The sequence below is a fragment of the Cnephaeus nilssonii genome (genome assembly GCF_951640355.1).
Source record: "Cnephaeus nilssonii genome assembly, chromosome: 11".
Lineage (NCBI taxonomy): Eukaryota > Metazoa > Chordata > Mammalia > Chiroptera > Vespertilionidae > Cnephaeus > Cnephaeus nilssonii.
Window position 1 is genome coordinate 29,481,386 of NC_137082.1, and position 14,393 is coordinate 29,495,778.

The window sequence follows — 14,393 nt, forward strand, 5'->3', positions numbered from 1 at the left end:
TGGAAAAACTTTTCCATATTTAGGAATTCAAACTTTCCCCACTGGTCTCCAGTGGGCACTGTGGGCGGGAACGGGATTTCATATTACTGTGAGTCTGCTTCTCAGTTCTCCATTCTGAGCTTTTGGTTGACATCACTATCCCCAAACCAACATCACCCTGCCTTTATTGCTATAGTACTGGAATAAATCTTGATACCTAGTATCACAACTCTCCCTGCCTTGTTCTTCAGGAAAATATAGGCTGGGTTTTGCCCTTTGTTATTGCATAAAAATGTTAGAATCACCAAATTCTATGAGTTAAAATTGCATTGAATTTATAGAATAATTTGTGGAGAATTTTTGTCTTTATGGCATTAAGTCTTTCTATCCATAAACATGACATACTGTCCATTTATTTAGGTTAATATGATAATATCTTTCAATAAAGTTTTATACTTTCTCCATGCTTTTGCACATCATTTGTTAGATCTATTCCTAGATGTTGTTGCTTTCATAATTGGCATCATTAGTATTTTGACTATGTATATTCAGAACTTTTCTAAATACTCTTCTTATTTCTAATAATTTGTTATCTAAAGATACTTGTACGTTTTTTAACAGTGTTACATGAAATGTTGAAGGATATTCTTTAAGAAGAGGAAGAAGAAGAAAAAAAGATTAAAAATATGAACAATAAAATGGCAATAAATACATATCTATCAACAACTGAATCTAAAAATCAAAATAAATGAATAAGGAATGTAATGAACAAAATAAGCTGATGAATAAAACAGAACCAGAGACATGGAAATATGGAACAGATTGATGAATCTCAGGAAAGGGATGGGGGGAGAGATTAACCAAAGAACTTATATGCAAATAAGGGGTGGTGAAGGCGTGAGGCCAGGTGGGAACTGGGCAGTGGAGGGAAAAGAGGAAACAGGAGGACATCTGTAATACTCTCAATAATAAAGATTTAAAAAATAAAGATACTTTTACAACATAGGCTATTTTATTTTTATTTTTTAATGTTATGAATGAAGACACCTTGGAAAAACTTCTACTATTTATTTACTCCTGGACAAACAAATAAGAGCAAACAGCCATCAATATAAACCTCTTTGAATTTTAATCACTATCCTTCAATAGCCTAAGAGTTCTGAGAACACAAACTAAACTTGGATGCATTTGTAAAAAAAAAAATAGTTTAACTACTTACGTGTCTTATTAGGATCTTTTAATGGAATGTTTTGAAACCGGTCATAATTCACTGCAAACATAAGTCAGAAAAAGAAAACAAACTTTTGAATAGCATGTTATAATGACCTGGACAAATCTGATTATCAACTAGTTACAATTAGCACATGCAACAGATTGAGGAATTAAATCCTCTGCTATATACTTTTAAGTGTTTTATCAGTCTTGAGAAAATTCTAAATGTTTCTATCAATGGCATTAATCTCTCCACATACGTGTTCAATTTTATTTAAAACAACAAAATAGGTCTTTCCAGATTTTTATGTTTATCAGTGCAAAGTAAAATGAAGCAACTCAGGAGAAATGGTTTATGACAATATTACTTTAGAAAGGTTTATTCCTCAAAATGTACTAAAAAATGTCCAAATCATGAGAATGATCAACCTCGATGGCCTCCTCTCCATCCAGCTGTGTGTCTCCATGTGCTTCCTGGGATTCATCAAGAGGGGCCAAGGTGTCATTTGTGTCACTTGCAAACGTTTCTCATAATGTATCATCATCTTCTCGAAAATTTAGACTTTTAACGGCTTATTTCAACTTTTCCCCCAACGGCTGTGTTCTCCTCTTCCTAGCAGCTTTTTTCAATTTTCATATTCCTTTCGATTTTCAATATAGAAAATGTCCTTTCTTAATTTGTTCCTCACCGATACCAGGAGTGTTTTTCAGGAGATTCAGGAGAACTCCACCTGTTGTTCTTCTTCAACTACCATTCTGGAGAGCTGAGTGAAATGAGATCTGCAAAAACCATTCTATGGGGTACACTGCACTGCCTGTGATCTGGCCCAGCCAGAGGCGCGCTCTTGCTGCCATTCATTATAAAAAAGCCACCATTTGTTCAACTTCAGCAGTTTCCATCAGAAGTTGCCATTTTGTTCCCAATTATACTCACTACTCGGGCTATCAGATCTTCCTTTGGTTCCTGCAACCTGAAAGTAATTTCATCACCAGTTTCTCCTGAGAATCCTCCTCTGTGATCTCACAGCAACCTTTATAGTTCATTTCTAGTCTGGCCCCTAGTCTTTGCCACGTCCTTTCCAATTGAGATGACCTTGTCCATTTTCCTCTTCCTTTGAGCCTGTTTTTTTGTTTGTTTGTTTTTTGCCATTTCACATATATTCATCTAGCTCTTTGTCTAATTCTTTTGTATGTTCTTGAGACACCCACTCACATTTCTGAGCAAATAATTGTAGGTTTCAGATTGTCTGCTTTTGTCAATAGTGCCTTCCATTTCCAGGATACCAAGTTCAGCGGCCACTGCATCTTGATTCTGCTCCTGCAGCACAGCACCCAGGTGTTGTGATCTTGCCTCCAGCGACAGGTGACAGGTGGTTTCTGGCTGCTCTGGCCAAACGGAAAAGGCTCTGGTTTGGGAAGGGGGTTAAAACATCTTTGTTGCCTGCATTTCCAAAGAGTCATCATCATCTGAATAAAAAAAAAGCCTCTCTTCACTTGATCCGTACCTTTAACAGGCATATAATGTGGTACTGGTGCACAGGCTGCTGCACTGTCCCCACCTAGAGCTTTCGGCACCTGCAGCAGCCTGTGGCCGGGTACCACCATCACTTGGGAATCCAAGTCCGAACGCTGTCCATCTTCCACATCGCCTGCCTCCTGCACCCTGCATCATGTTCCTACGGGCAGCAAGTTGGACTGGACAATTTTAAATATTTTGAAATATAATGTTTTGTTTCTCACATTCCAGTTGTTATACTTTTAATTTATGTTTCTTGAGTTAATTCACTGGCTAAGACTTCCAGTACAATATTGAATACCAGGGAAGAGATATGGCATTCTTGTTTTGCCATTTTACAGATGCTTTTTTATCAGGTTAGGTAAGTGCCTAGTTTGCTTAGAGTTTTTAATAATGAATGGATTTGTAATTTTATCAAATGCTTTTCTTGCATCTATTGAGATGATCACATGGTGTTTACCCCTTAATTTGTTAAGGGATTTTCTAATGTTAAATCTTCTTGTATTCTTGGGGTAAAACCAAGTTGGTCATAACATTGCCTTGAATTTGGCTTGACAAGTTTTTGTTTAGGATTTTGCAAATAAGTTCATAGGTGAAATTAGTCAACAATGTTCCTTTTTAACCGTGTTTGCCTGTTTTTGGTGTCAAAGTTATATTCACATCATAAAATTAATTTGGAAGTGTTCCCTATTTTTCTATTATTTGAAAGAGTTTGGAATAAGATTGGAACTATCTATTACTTGAATGCTTACTAAAACTCAACTTTAAAAGCATCAGAGTCTAGTATATTCTTTTGTTTGTTTGTTTGTTTGTTTGTTTGTTAATCCTCCTCCGAAGATATTTTTCCTTTTTTTTTTTTTTTTTTTTTTTTTTTAGAGGGTGAAAGAGAGAGGGAAAGAGAGAAACATCAATGTGAGAGAAACACATCGATTGGTTGCCTTCTGCACACGCCCCAACCAGGGAAGGAGCCTGCAACCAAGGCACGTACCCTTGACCAGAATCGAACCCAGGACCCTTTGGTCTGCAGGCTGACATTCCATCCACGGAGTACAAACCAGCTAGGGCAGAGTCTAGTATATTCTTGAAGGAAAATTTTAAACTGCTAATTCGGTTTTTTCAAGGGTTCGTTATAGAATACCGATGCTTTCTATTTCCTCTATAGTCCATTTTATTAAGTGGTATTTTTAAAGGAATTTATGTGTTTCATATCTGTTTTTAAATTTATTATTTAAAGAATTACTCCTAATAAACTGTTTCTATGTTTTAAATTTTTCCTGTATCTGTATTTTTCCCTTTTATTTCTATTATTTAATTTTGTTCTTTGCCAGAAGTTTGACTATTAATATTTTCAAAGAACCAACTTTTAGTTTTGTTAATGCTCTCTCTTGTATATTTTCTAGATAATGAATTTCTATTTTTATACCAATTGTTTCCTTCCTTCTGCTTCTTTGGATTTATTTTGCTGTTCTTTGTAATTCTTAAGTTGCATGCTAAGTTAATGAAGTTCTAGCCTTTCTCTTTTTCTAATATAAGCATTTAAAATATTGACTTTCATTAAGTTATAACTACAAATTTTAATGTGTGGGGGTTTTTTTGGTTTTAGTTTAATTTTTTAAAAAATCTCTTCTAATTGCCATTATGGTTTCTTCTTTGTTCTATACATTGTTTGCATATTTCATTTAGAGACATTGAAAAGTATGTAAACACCAGAGGATGAAAGGGGAGGCACACACTGAGTTCCAAACACTGAACCGGATGCTTTGTCGGGACAAGAGATGCAGGACTTGATAGCCAGTGAGTGCTGAGACCAAGGGACATAGTGCCACCGAGAGGGAGGAAGGGCAGAAACAGAAAATTGATGTTTAAAATACGATGATTACGTTTTATGCCAATCCTGACAACGAATAGCTGCACCCTGTCCCCTCACTTATAAAGGAAAATAATAATAACAACAGCCAAGTGTTTTCCATATGTATCCTTTAGCTACTTTATTGTCCCTGAGCAGTGGGAATCCTTATTCTCTTTTTACAGGTGAGGAAAAACCGTGCTTTAAAACATCATGTGATTATTATTGTGTAGTAAAAAATGTAACACTGCTCGGAGAGACGTTTAGACTTGGCTCTACACTAGAGCAAAAATAGTTTTTTCAACAAATGGGGGTAGAACAACTTGGCATCTACATGCAGGGAAAAAAATAAATAAATCCAGACACAGACCTTACACCCTTCACAAAATTAACTCAAAATGATCACAGACCTAACTGTAAAGTGCAAAATTATAAAATTCCTAGAAAATAACAAAGGATAAAATCTAGATGATTTTGGCAAGAATGTTTTAGATACAACACCAAGGCACTATCCATGAAAGAAAGAACTGATAAGCTGGATTTCGTTAAAATTAAATTTTTGTGCTCTGCAAAGCATACTGTCATGAGAATAAGGAGATAAGCCACAGGCTAAGAGGAAATATTTGCAAATGACAGATCTGATAAAGTACTGTTACCCAAAATATACAAAGAACTTTTAAAACTCAACAATTTAAAAACAAACAACTCAAAAAAAAAAAAAAAAAAGGGCAGACATTAACAGGCATCTCACCAAAGAAGATACACAGATGGCAAGTAAGCATATGAAAAGATGCTCCACATTATATGTTATCAGGGAAATGCAAGTAAAAACAACAATGAGGTATCACTGTACACCTATGAGAATGGCCAAAATCTACACTAGCACCCCGTGCTGGGGAGGCTGTGAAGCAGCAGGACCTCTCATTCACTCTGGAGGGGACGCAGAATTGTACAGCCACTTTGGAGGACAGTTTGGCAGCTTCTTACAAAGCGAAACGTTCTTCCCAAACGATCCAGCAGTCGTGCTCCTTAGTGTTTACCCAAAGATGATGAAAAATTAAGCCCACACCAAAAAACTGCACACAGATGTTTATACAGCTTTATTCATAACTGTCCAAACTTGCAAGCAACCGAGATGCCCTTCAGTAGGTGAATGGATGAACTGTGGCACACCCAGACAATGGAATATTATTCAGTGCTAAAACAAAACAAAACAAAACAAAAAACTATCAAGCCACGAAAAGACATGGAAGAAACTTAAATGTATATTACTGAGTGACAGGAGCTTATGTGAAAAGGCTATGTACTGTCTGATTACAATTATAGGATGTTCTGGGAAAAACAGAACTATGGAGACAGTAAAAAGATCAGTGGTTGCCAGCGATTATAGAGAGGGATGAATAAGCAGAACACGGAGAATTGTTAAGGCCGTAAAACTACTTTATGACACCATAATGATGGATACATGTTATTACACATGTGTCAAAACCACAGAATGTACAGCACCAAGAGTGCAACCTAATGTACACTAAGGACCCTGAGTGACAATAATGTGTCACTGTAAGTTCATCATTAATGTAGGAAATATACAAGCACTTATCTGGTACAGGATTTTGATAGTTGGGGAGACTGTGAGTATGTGGGGGCAGAAGTTATATGGGAAATCTCTGTATCTTCCACTCAATTGTGCTGTGCTGTGAACCTAAAACGGCTGTAAAAAATAAAGTCTATTAAACACACACACACACACACACACACACACACACACACACACACACACACACACGACAGACCTCCTTTTAAGATCTGTCACTCCAAGGCCTGTCCCTCCTGAGACCCCAAAAGAGGCAACCTTTAAACTTAAGTGAAGAAGTCCAGGGTCTCTCTGGATGGGTCTCCCCAAACAACAACACCAAAAAGCCTTTCTTGGCCTCTTTCATGGTCCTAAAAACCTTGCATGTGAGCTTCCCGCTCTCTACAGAACATCTGATGAGACGCAAAGGCCCCAGGAAGGCAGCCTCAGGGTCATTACCCCTCTGTGTGCACGAGTTTGTCAGTCTCTTCTGAGAGCACGAAGGAGGGAGAGACACAGATCTGAAAGGGGGCTTCAGACCCAGGATACACAACGGAAACCCTTTGACTCACCAAGGCTAATTCTCTAGGTCTCGGCTTGCCACTGCTCCCAGATACGGCACTGATCTCCAGGTCTCAGATCTGCACATTTACATTGGCTTTCTGTGGAAATGCTCCATTCTTCTGGGGCGGTTGTAGGCAGCACGCCAGCCTGTGCAGGGTCAAGTTTGGAAAATGCACAGTCTTTTTGTGATTTTTAAAGCCACACTCCATAAGGGCTGTCTACTCTGCTCACATCTATCTAGTTCCAAACATGAATCCTCCCCACCCAACTCCTCCGCACTGTGAGGCCGTGAGTTGTCATTAGCAGTGAGAAGGCTGGGAAAAGTTATGAAAGTCACTGGCGGGAAGAAGAGGTCATTGGTTAGGGAGAAAAGGACAAATAAGAAAGGAAATGGGTCTTTCTTGCTGTAAATCCCATTGGAAGGGATTTGAGGACCAAATCCAGAACCCCGTGGAGCTCATTCCTTGTGCATTATGGTGGGACCAGCTGCCACCCCCAGCCTTCCCCTTGAGTTGGCCTGCAGACTTGTTTGTTCTGGCTCAGATCCTCCAGTCCATTTTGTCAGCCGCCCCCAAGTCTGAACTGGCAGAGTGTGGGCACGAGTTCTATCTTTGGAAGTTCTTCCTCTCTCTCTCTCACCGCTAAAAATAAACCATCCCAGCTATCCAATGTGTTTGCAACAGACCCTCCCAGTGACCCCACTCCTACAACCAAGGAATATAAAGATGAACTATTGAGTGGGACATGGCTCTCCGGCCACTGAATCATTCTCTCCCACAACTCACTTCTCTCTGTTCAAGACTTCTTGGAGACAGTTGATTTCAGGAAAAAGTTATGAGGTTTTTAAGCCATGTGCAGTGTGAAATGACAAAGATGGCCCTTTGTTGCCACCTAGAATTTGGGGTTCAAAAATATGAGTAACTAAAGAGGAATTAAAGCCAGAATCAGTGGGGAAAAGCAGGGCAGTCTTTTCTCTAGGAACATGGAACAGGGGCCATTATAATAGGGATGGAAATGAAGGAAATCAATTCATTGTGACCTTGACTCATCTCATGAGTGATGACTTCTTCCTGTGGTCAACTGTCCTAAGAATTACTTGAGTGGATGTGATTCATTTCTGCAAACTTGTCTAACCTGAGGTTTTAATTTTAGACCAGGGATCCAAGTTAAATATTTCATGTGAACAGACCAAAAATAGAAGATGAAGAAAAAGGAAAGAAAAAAAAGAAAACCCTTTATTAGACAAATTACAATGCATATTCAACCAACATTCATGGAATGCCAAAGATAAACCATGCTCCAGAGAGTGCCACGTCCACTAATAGCCCCCACCCCACCATGCCATTCAAACTCATGCCATCTTGGGTTCCTTATGCTCTGCAAGGAGACTACTGGTTCACTTACTAGTAGTATACATGCAATGTTGTCCCAAATGGGAATATCTTTCGTAAAAGGCCTTTTGGCCTAATTCCAAAGGAAGGAATTTCTCAAGGTGATATAGCCCCAGGTGGGCTGGGTAGGAGAGATAGCCTGCATGTGCTTATCTGTAAGTCCTACCTGGAAAGTATTGTGGAGCCTGTTTTAGCCCATCTCTCTGGGAGAGCTTGCCCAAGATCCTGTCTTCCATGATGTGATAGCATTCTCCTCTCTTGTCCTGCCTCCTTCCGACAAGGAGGTAGTTGGGCTCTTGGGTTCTGAACCATCATCTTTCCTCCTCCTACTCCTGACTCTAAGAGCAGCTCACAGTGTGGTTTGGGAAGCTGTGGCACCTCATGGGGTAGGGATGGACCCACCTTTGCCTTTCTCCAAACCTTCTGTGGCACCTCATGGGGTAGGGATGGACCCACCTTTGCCTTTCTCCAAACCTTCTGTTTCCATGCCCACACTGGGGCATCCCTGGGGGAATGACAACTCCCCATAATCTCTCCATAATGGGGAGAGAATGAGACCTGGAGTCTGGCCTCCCAGAGCCTCCTCACAGTTTCAGAGGCTCTAGTCCTAACTGCTAGGACTTGATGAACAAGCTTTATTTTCTTTTCTTTTCTAAAATTCTATGTTGTAACCTTAGGACTTTATGCTAAGTCCAGCCTAATTTGATCTTGCTGAGCTTTCAGTTGGGGGCATGGTGATGGGCCATAGCCTCCAGGGGAGAGCAACCCCTCACTTCTCTTTGCCTGCCCAGGGACAAGAAAGCCAAATGCTGGGAAGTGCCATTTCCACCCTGGTACCAGGTTACGTCCTGACCCTAAAAGGTTCCATTGGAATCAGCTCCTGCTCAGCCCCCAGAGCAAAATGCAGCAAGGCTTCTGCAAAATGACTAATGTTATGGGCCAGACAGGTTTCTCAGCGACTATTTTTACCCACTCACTCACTTGGGGTTTTAGACAAATTTCAAGGTCAAGCCAATTCTCTTGTAGCCTATAAATCCCACTGAAATTCAGGTCCTACTTACAGTGTCAGCTCAATCCTATAAAGCACAATGGTTTATTAAACCCAAATGAATCTCCTCACACCTGAGTGAGGCCAGTGAGCAGGAAATACAAAGGGCAGAGATCGTTTGGATGGAAGTCACCAGCTGTTGATTCTTCTGGTTGGACAGAGATGTGAACTAAGAACTTTTGGAAATAATCCAGGGTAAGATCTAGGTAGCTGCTCACAGCTCCATCCATACGCAAGTTGTATCTGGGCACGAGGGGAAAGAATTCTTTAATTTTACTCCTACCATGTGCTAGGAACTATATGTATCTCTGAAAACAGCCCCATTTTATACCCATGACAAAACTGACCCTCAAAGGGTAAAGAAATTGCCTGTGGATCCAAGTGGTGGATCCAGGTTTAAAGACAGGTCAGACCCAACCCTTGTGCTTGCTCTGTTGCCATAACTAGATGTCTGAGATGCATGAACTGTGGTGAAGGTGCAACAAAGCTGTGGGTATCACCAGCTTTGTCTCCGGGGCCTTAAACCTCCTTTTTCATGATCTTGGCCACTAACTCGGTCTCACAGCTTCTTGGTCATTCCACCATGTGAGATGAAACACATGGGATGGCATTTCAAACCATGACAGAGAAAGGAGTTAGAGCCTCCATTATTTCTCCTCACATTGGGATTCCCCATCACTTCTCTGAGGATCTGGGGAGACACTTGTCCATTCTGAGGTTACACTACCCATCTCTGGGGCCTTCAGGACATCTAGAATTAAACTGGCTTGTCCCTGAATTAAGGCATTTGAGGGTCTTCCAATTATGCCTCTAATCTCTAATAAGCTTGGTATCCATAGAAGGGGCAACACTCGCCTTGCCCCAGACTGGACTCTCATTCTCTCTTACTTTCTTACTCCTCCTGAATCCCCTCAATAATTCCCATCCCATCCATCCATCTGATCTCTCTAGAAGCTTTCTTCCATTGTAAGCAACAATGCTCTATCCTAAACTACCTGTAGGGATGCTCCCCGAGGACCCCAATTCCTCCCCAGTCTTCAGTGGGGACTTCTCTTTTTTCCACACCTACATGTCTATCTCAATTGGTGGCTCAACTATAGAACTTTTGTTGAATTGTTGTATAAGAAAACCCCTAAATTTCCTTGCACACTCATCCTTCTGCCTCACTTGTCCTGCACAATGTTCATTGACATACCACTGAGTCATTCTCCTGACCCCTTTAGTCCTCTGTCATTGAGTAGAAACACCTCCTCTGATGCCTGCATCCCCTAGGTCTACAGCACTCTGCTGCTCCTCTGGTTAATTTCATCCACCACCTCCTGGCCCTGCCCTCATTCTCTGATCACTTAGCCTCCAGTCTATGGTTCCTCCTCTCCATACAGTTTGCTAACATTGTCTGGAAGATCCCAATGTTCAGGAAGTGGCTTCTCCTCGCACTTGGTGTTTAAATCTTAGTCCTTGCTCTCTCACTCACTTCTACTTCGTCTCAGCCTTTCACTTCCTGATCCAAGCTTGAATCTTTGTTCCACTCGTCTTAAATGTCAATATCCCATTCACTGGTACTGATGAACTGTCCTCCTCCTCTGGTTCCCACCACTCCTCTTCTTCTACCTCAGAGAGGTCCCATCCCTTAACATACCCTCCCCAATGTGCCTGTTTATCAGCTGAAGCCTGGCCTGTTTTCTTTCCCCCCTCCCCAGACATAACACTTTTGTTGAATTGTTCTATAAGTAAACTCATCATTTTCCTTGCACACTCATTCTTCTGCTTCACCTGTCCTGCAAAATGTTCATCCAAGATCAAGACTCGAATCTACTTTCTCCTCTTATGATGCCAAAGTTGCTGAAGAAAACTAACCATTACAAATTTAAATTCTCCACACTTAGCTTGGCATTAGGTGCTCTGAATTAAGCAAGTCTGTCCCACTGTCCTCAATAACTATTCTAACCTTTGTCCTCATAAAATCTCTACTCAGTTCTTTCCCCCATTTCTCACTCACAGCAAATAACCCTGTTTTCTACATTATGGAGAAAAAATAGGTCATCAGATATGAACCCCAACTTTCTGCGCCCCCCCCCCCATTTTACACTTATTGACATCCCCAGCCACCCTCTCTCTCCTGTACAAGGCCAGACCTTCAAGCCAGTCATCCTCATTCCTTACACTTTCCACTTGTCTTTCTCTACTGGCACTGTAAACAACCTGACATCCTAAACAACCAAACATTCTTTATTTCAAGTTGCCCTCTCTCGGCTCAGTAACCTCCCTCCTTTTTTACTCATCTACACCTCCCAAAAGATTTGTTGCTGCTTTACCCACAAAACAGAGCCAAACTTACCCTAATTATCCTCCCACAAAAGTTACATGTTACCTCTATTCTATGTTCAGTTCTAATCTTTCTGGATTTCTTCGCTTCTTTAGCACTTCCTCCTCCCTGAAATGCTCTATTCCTTTCCCTTACATATCACTGCACTCCTCTGCTATCTTTCTGGCCCTGCCTTCTCTATTTTGGGGGCTTCTCTTCTCCTGCCTGCCCCTTGAAGATCAATCTATACCCACTGCTCTTGGTCTGCAATGATCTTATCCTTTTTCAGTTTTAACTGCCTCCCATTTGCTGATAATGCCCAGATTCATCTCTCTAGTCCAAACCCTCAACTCGAAGCAGACTCACAGTCACTGAACATTTCCACTTGGATGCCCCATGGGCACCTTGAATTCACAGATTTGAAATGTTTCTATTCTTCCCTACCCCCAAACTGCACCTTGTTCTAGAGCAGTGGTCGGCAAACTCATTAGTCAACAGAGCCAAATATCAACAGTACGATTGAAATTTCTTTTGAGAGCCAAATCTTTTAAACTTCTTCTAACGCCACTTCTTTAAAATAGACTCGCCCAGGCCGTGGTATTTTGTGGAAGAGCCACACTCAAGGGGCCAAAGAGCTGCATGTGGCTCACGAGGCGCAGTCTATCTCAATTGGAGGCTCCATTACATTCATTCAACAAATGAGAAACGCAAGAATCATCTCTGAGCCCTTAATATTCGCAACTCTCCACATCTATTCTCTGACTCCATTCTACTGATTTAACTTCCTAAAATTCATTCTAATAAGTAGTACATGAAGGTGTTTAAACATTTATGGGATTTTCAAATATAGCACAGTTACCTCCTCGTAAACTAAAAAAAATCTCATATCCCCAACCAGAAAAAGTACAAAATAACATTTTCAAGATAATATTATGTCGTTTCTTTCTAAATGTAAAGAAGAGATCAAACCTACAAGAAGCAACATTCAAAGTTGCATCCTAGATACAAAAAAAAAAAAAAAGGTCACACAATTACCAAGAAGTTAATAAAACCAGATGCAAAGTTATTCATAAATATGATGTTCATAAAGGGAATAGAATGAGGTTTTACTAAGTGTCATCTTGGATACCACTTTGGTTTATAATGTGAGAGGTGAATTTCTCTCACCTGTGTGTGTGCCAGCTGACATTTTGTTTTTATGTTGGGATCAAAACAACAGGGCACACACAGAGCATAATTATGCTCCAGTGTTTTTTTTAAATATGTTTTTACTGATTTCAGAGAGCTGAAGGGAAAGGAGAGAAAGATAGAAACATCAGTGATGAGAGAGAATTCTTTATTGGCTGGCTCCCGAATGCCCCCGACTGGGGATCAAGCACACATTCTAAGCATGAGCGCTGACCGGGACCTCCTGGTTCATGGGTTTATGCTCAACCACTGAGCAACACTGGCAGAGCTAAATCCACTCCTTGAAAGCACATTTTATATATATATATATATATATATATATATATATATATATATATATATATATATGATGGCTTAAATAATATTTCATTCCCTTTATCCTTGAAAACGCAGGCTATAAGAGATTTTTCATATAGTAAATGATTATTTTGCAAGCCACGATATCAACTAGAATCAGTCAACTGTGTAGCAAGACAAGGCATGGCCACAGAAAGAATGCCCTTGAATGGTTGGCCTGACTGAGTGGTGAGTTAGGATCTCCTTGTCTGTAATCCCATGAGTCCCAGACATGTCTCTATCATTGCACTAATCACACGAAATTAGAATTCTGTGTGTCTGTTCCTTTATTAGAAGTTGAGCTTTTAGAGGTTAGTTCATTGTGTGCCACATAGTAGGTGCTCAATAATAACTGCTGAATGAATGAACAAGGGCATCAATCAATCAGGGCCCAGGGAATTAAAAGCAAGATTTGCTTATTTCCTCAGAAGCTGAAAACCGGAGGCATTTTTCACACTTCCCTAGGTAACATGTCTCATGTCATGTCCTATCTCCCAAAGAGAATTTAAATCACAACATGTTGGGGGAAAGCTGATGATCAAAGTGAGCAGCCTCTTGTCTGGACACAAATAATTCACAAGAAACGGAACTGTGGCAGGCAGCTCCCATCCTGAATAAGGCGTCAGTGAAAAGGGTAGGCAGATCCCTTTCAGCCCCTAAACCTGCTTCTGAGCAGAGTTCTAGATCAAAAGAAGGAGGGATGCAGTCTGGGTTCAATGTTATTACCAACATTACACCTGCCAGTTCTATTCACACCTCAGAAGCCACCTCTTCAGGAAGTGGTTTCCCTTATCTCTCTAGTCACCCTTCCTTTCCACTCACATTATTGTTACACTGTGCTGGCACCATGACAAGCATTCAATGCTATAAATGGGGTATAATTGGGCCACAATATTTTTACCACTTGCTACTGTCTAAGAAATATTTTTTCTTAATTGCTTTGTGTGGGGCCAGTCACATTGAAGGAATGGGTTTTCTTTTCCTCCCCACTGTGCCTGGCATGGGGTGGGTATCCTGGGTTGGGTTCTCCAGAAGTGTTCCCCTGAGATGGTGGTACATGAGCCAGCACCTTATTAAGGAAGCAGCCCCAGAACCCCTTCTTCTGTGTTCCTGGGTGGCCGCATGATTGGCTAGGCCTACAGTCTCTCAAAAACCTCAGTCTCAGACTAGATTTGGGCCATTTGTTTCTAGATCTTGAGCATTTTGCCTGGGAGTCATCACTTCCCTCCATCATTTTAATAGACACAGAACATTTATAGTCAGAAAGAGCCCAGGACATCACATAATGGACACCAGCCCCTCATTTTATGAGTGATGGACATTCAGGTAAAGCCACATCTATTCTGAGGCATTTTGATGTGGTTCAAAGAATGGACTATTACACTTTCATATTAAGAAAACTTTTCCCAATAACACAAACCACTATAGATGCCCT

At 40.6% G+C, this 14,393-nt stretch overlaps 1 pseudogene across 1 annotated transcript in view; it reads right to left on the bottom strand.

Moving 5' to 3' along the window:
* Nucleotides 1-1,587: 1,587 nt before the first annotated feature.
* Nucleotides 1,588-14,393, bottom strand: part of LOC307107459 (phosphorylated adapter RNA export protein-like) — a 106,592-nt pseudogene continuing 93,786 nt past the window's right edge. Inside the window, exons 2-3 of the transcript in view lie at nucleotides 2,004-2,854; nucleotides 1,588-1,933 (exon numbers count right to left, since the gene is read on the bottom strand). The product of the transcript in view is annotated as a phosphorylated adapter RNA export protein-like (transcript). The remainder of the gene's footprint in view (nucleotides 1,934-2,003; nucleotides 2,855-14,393) is intronic.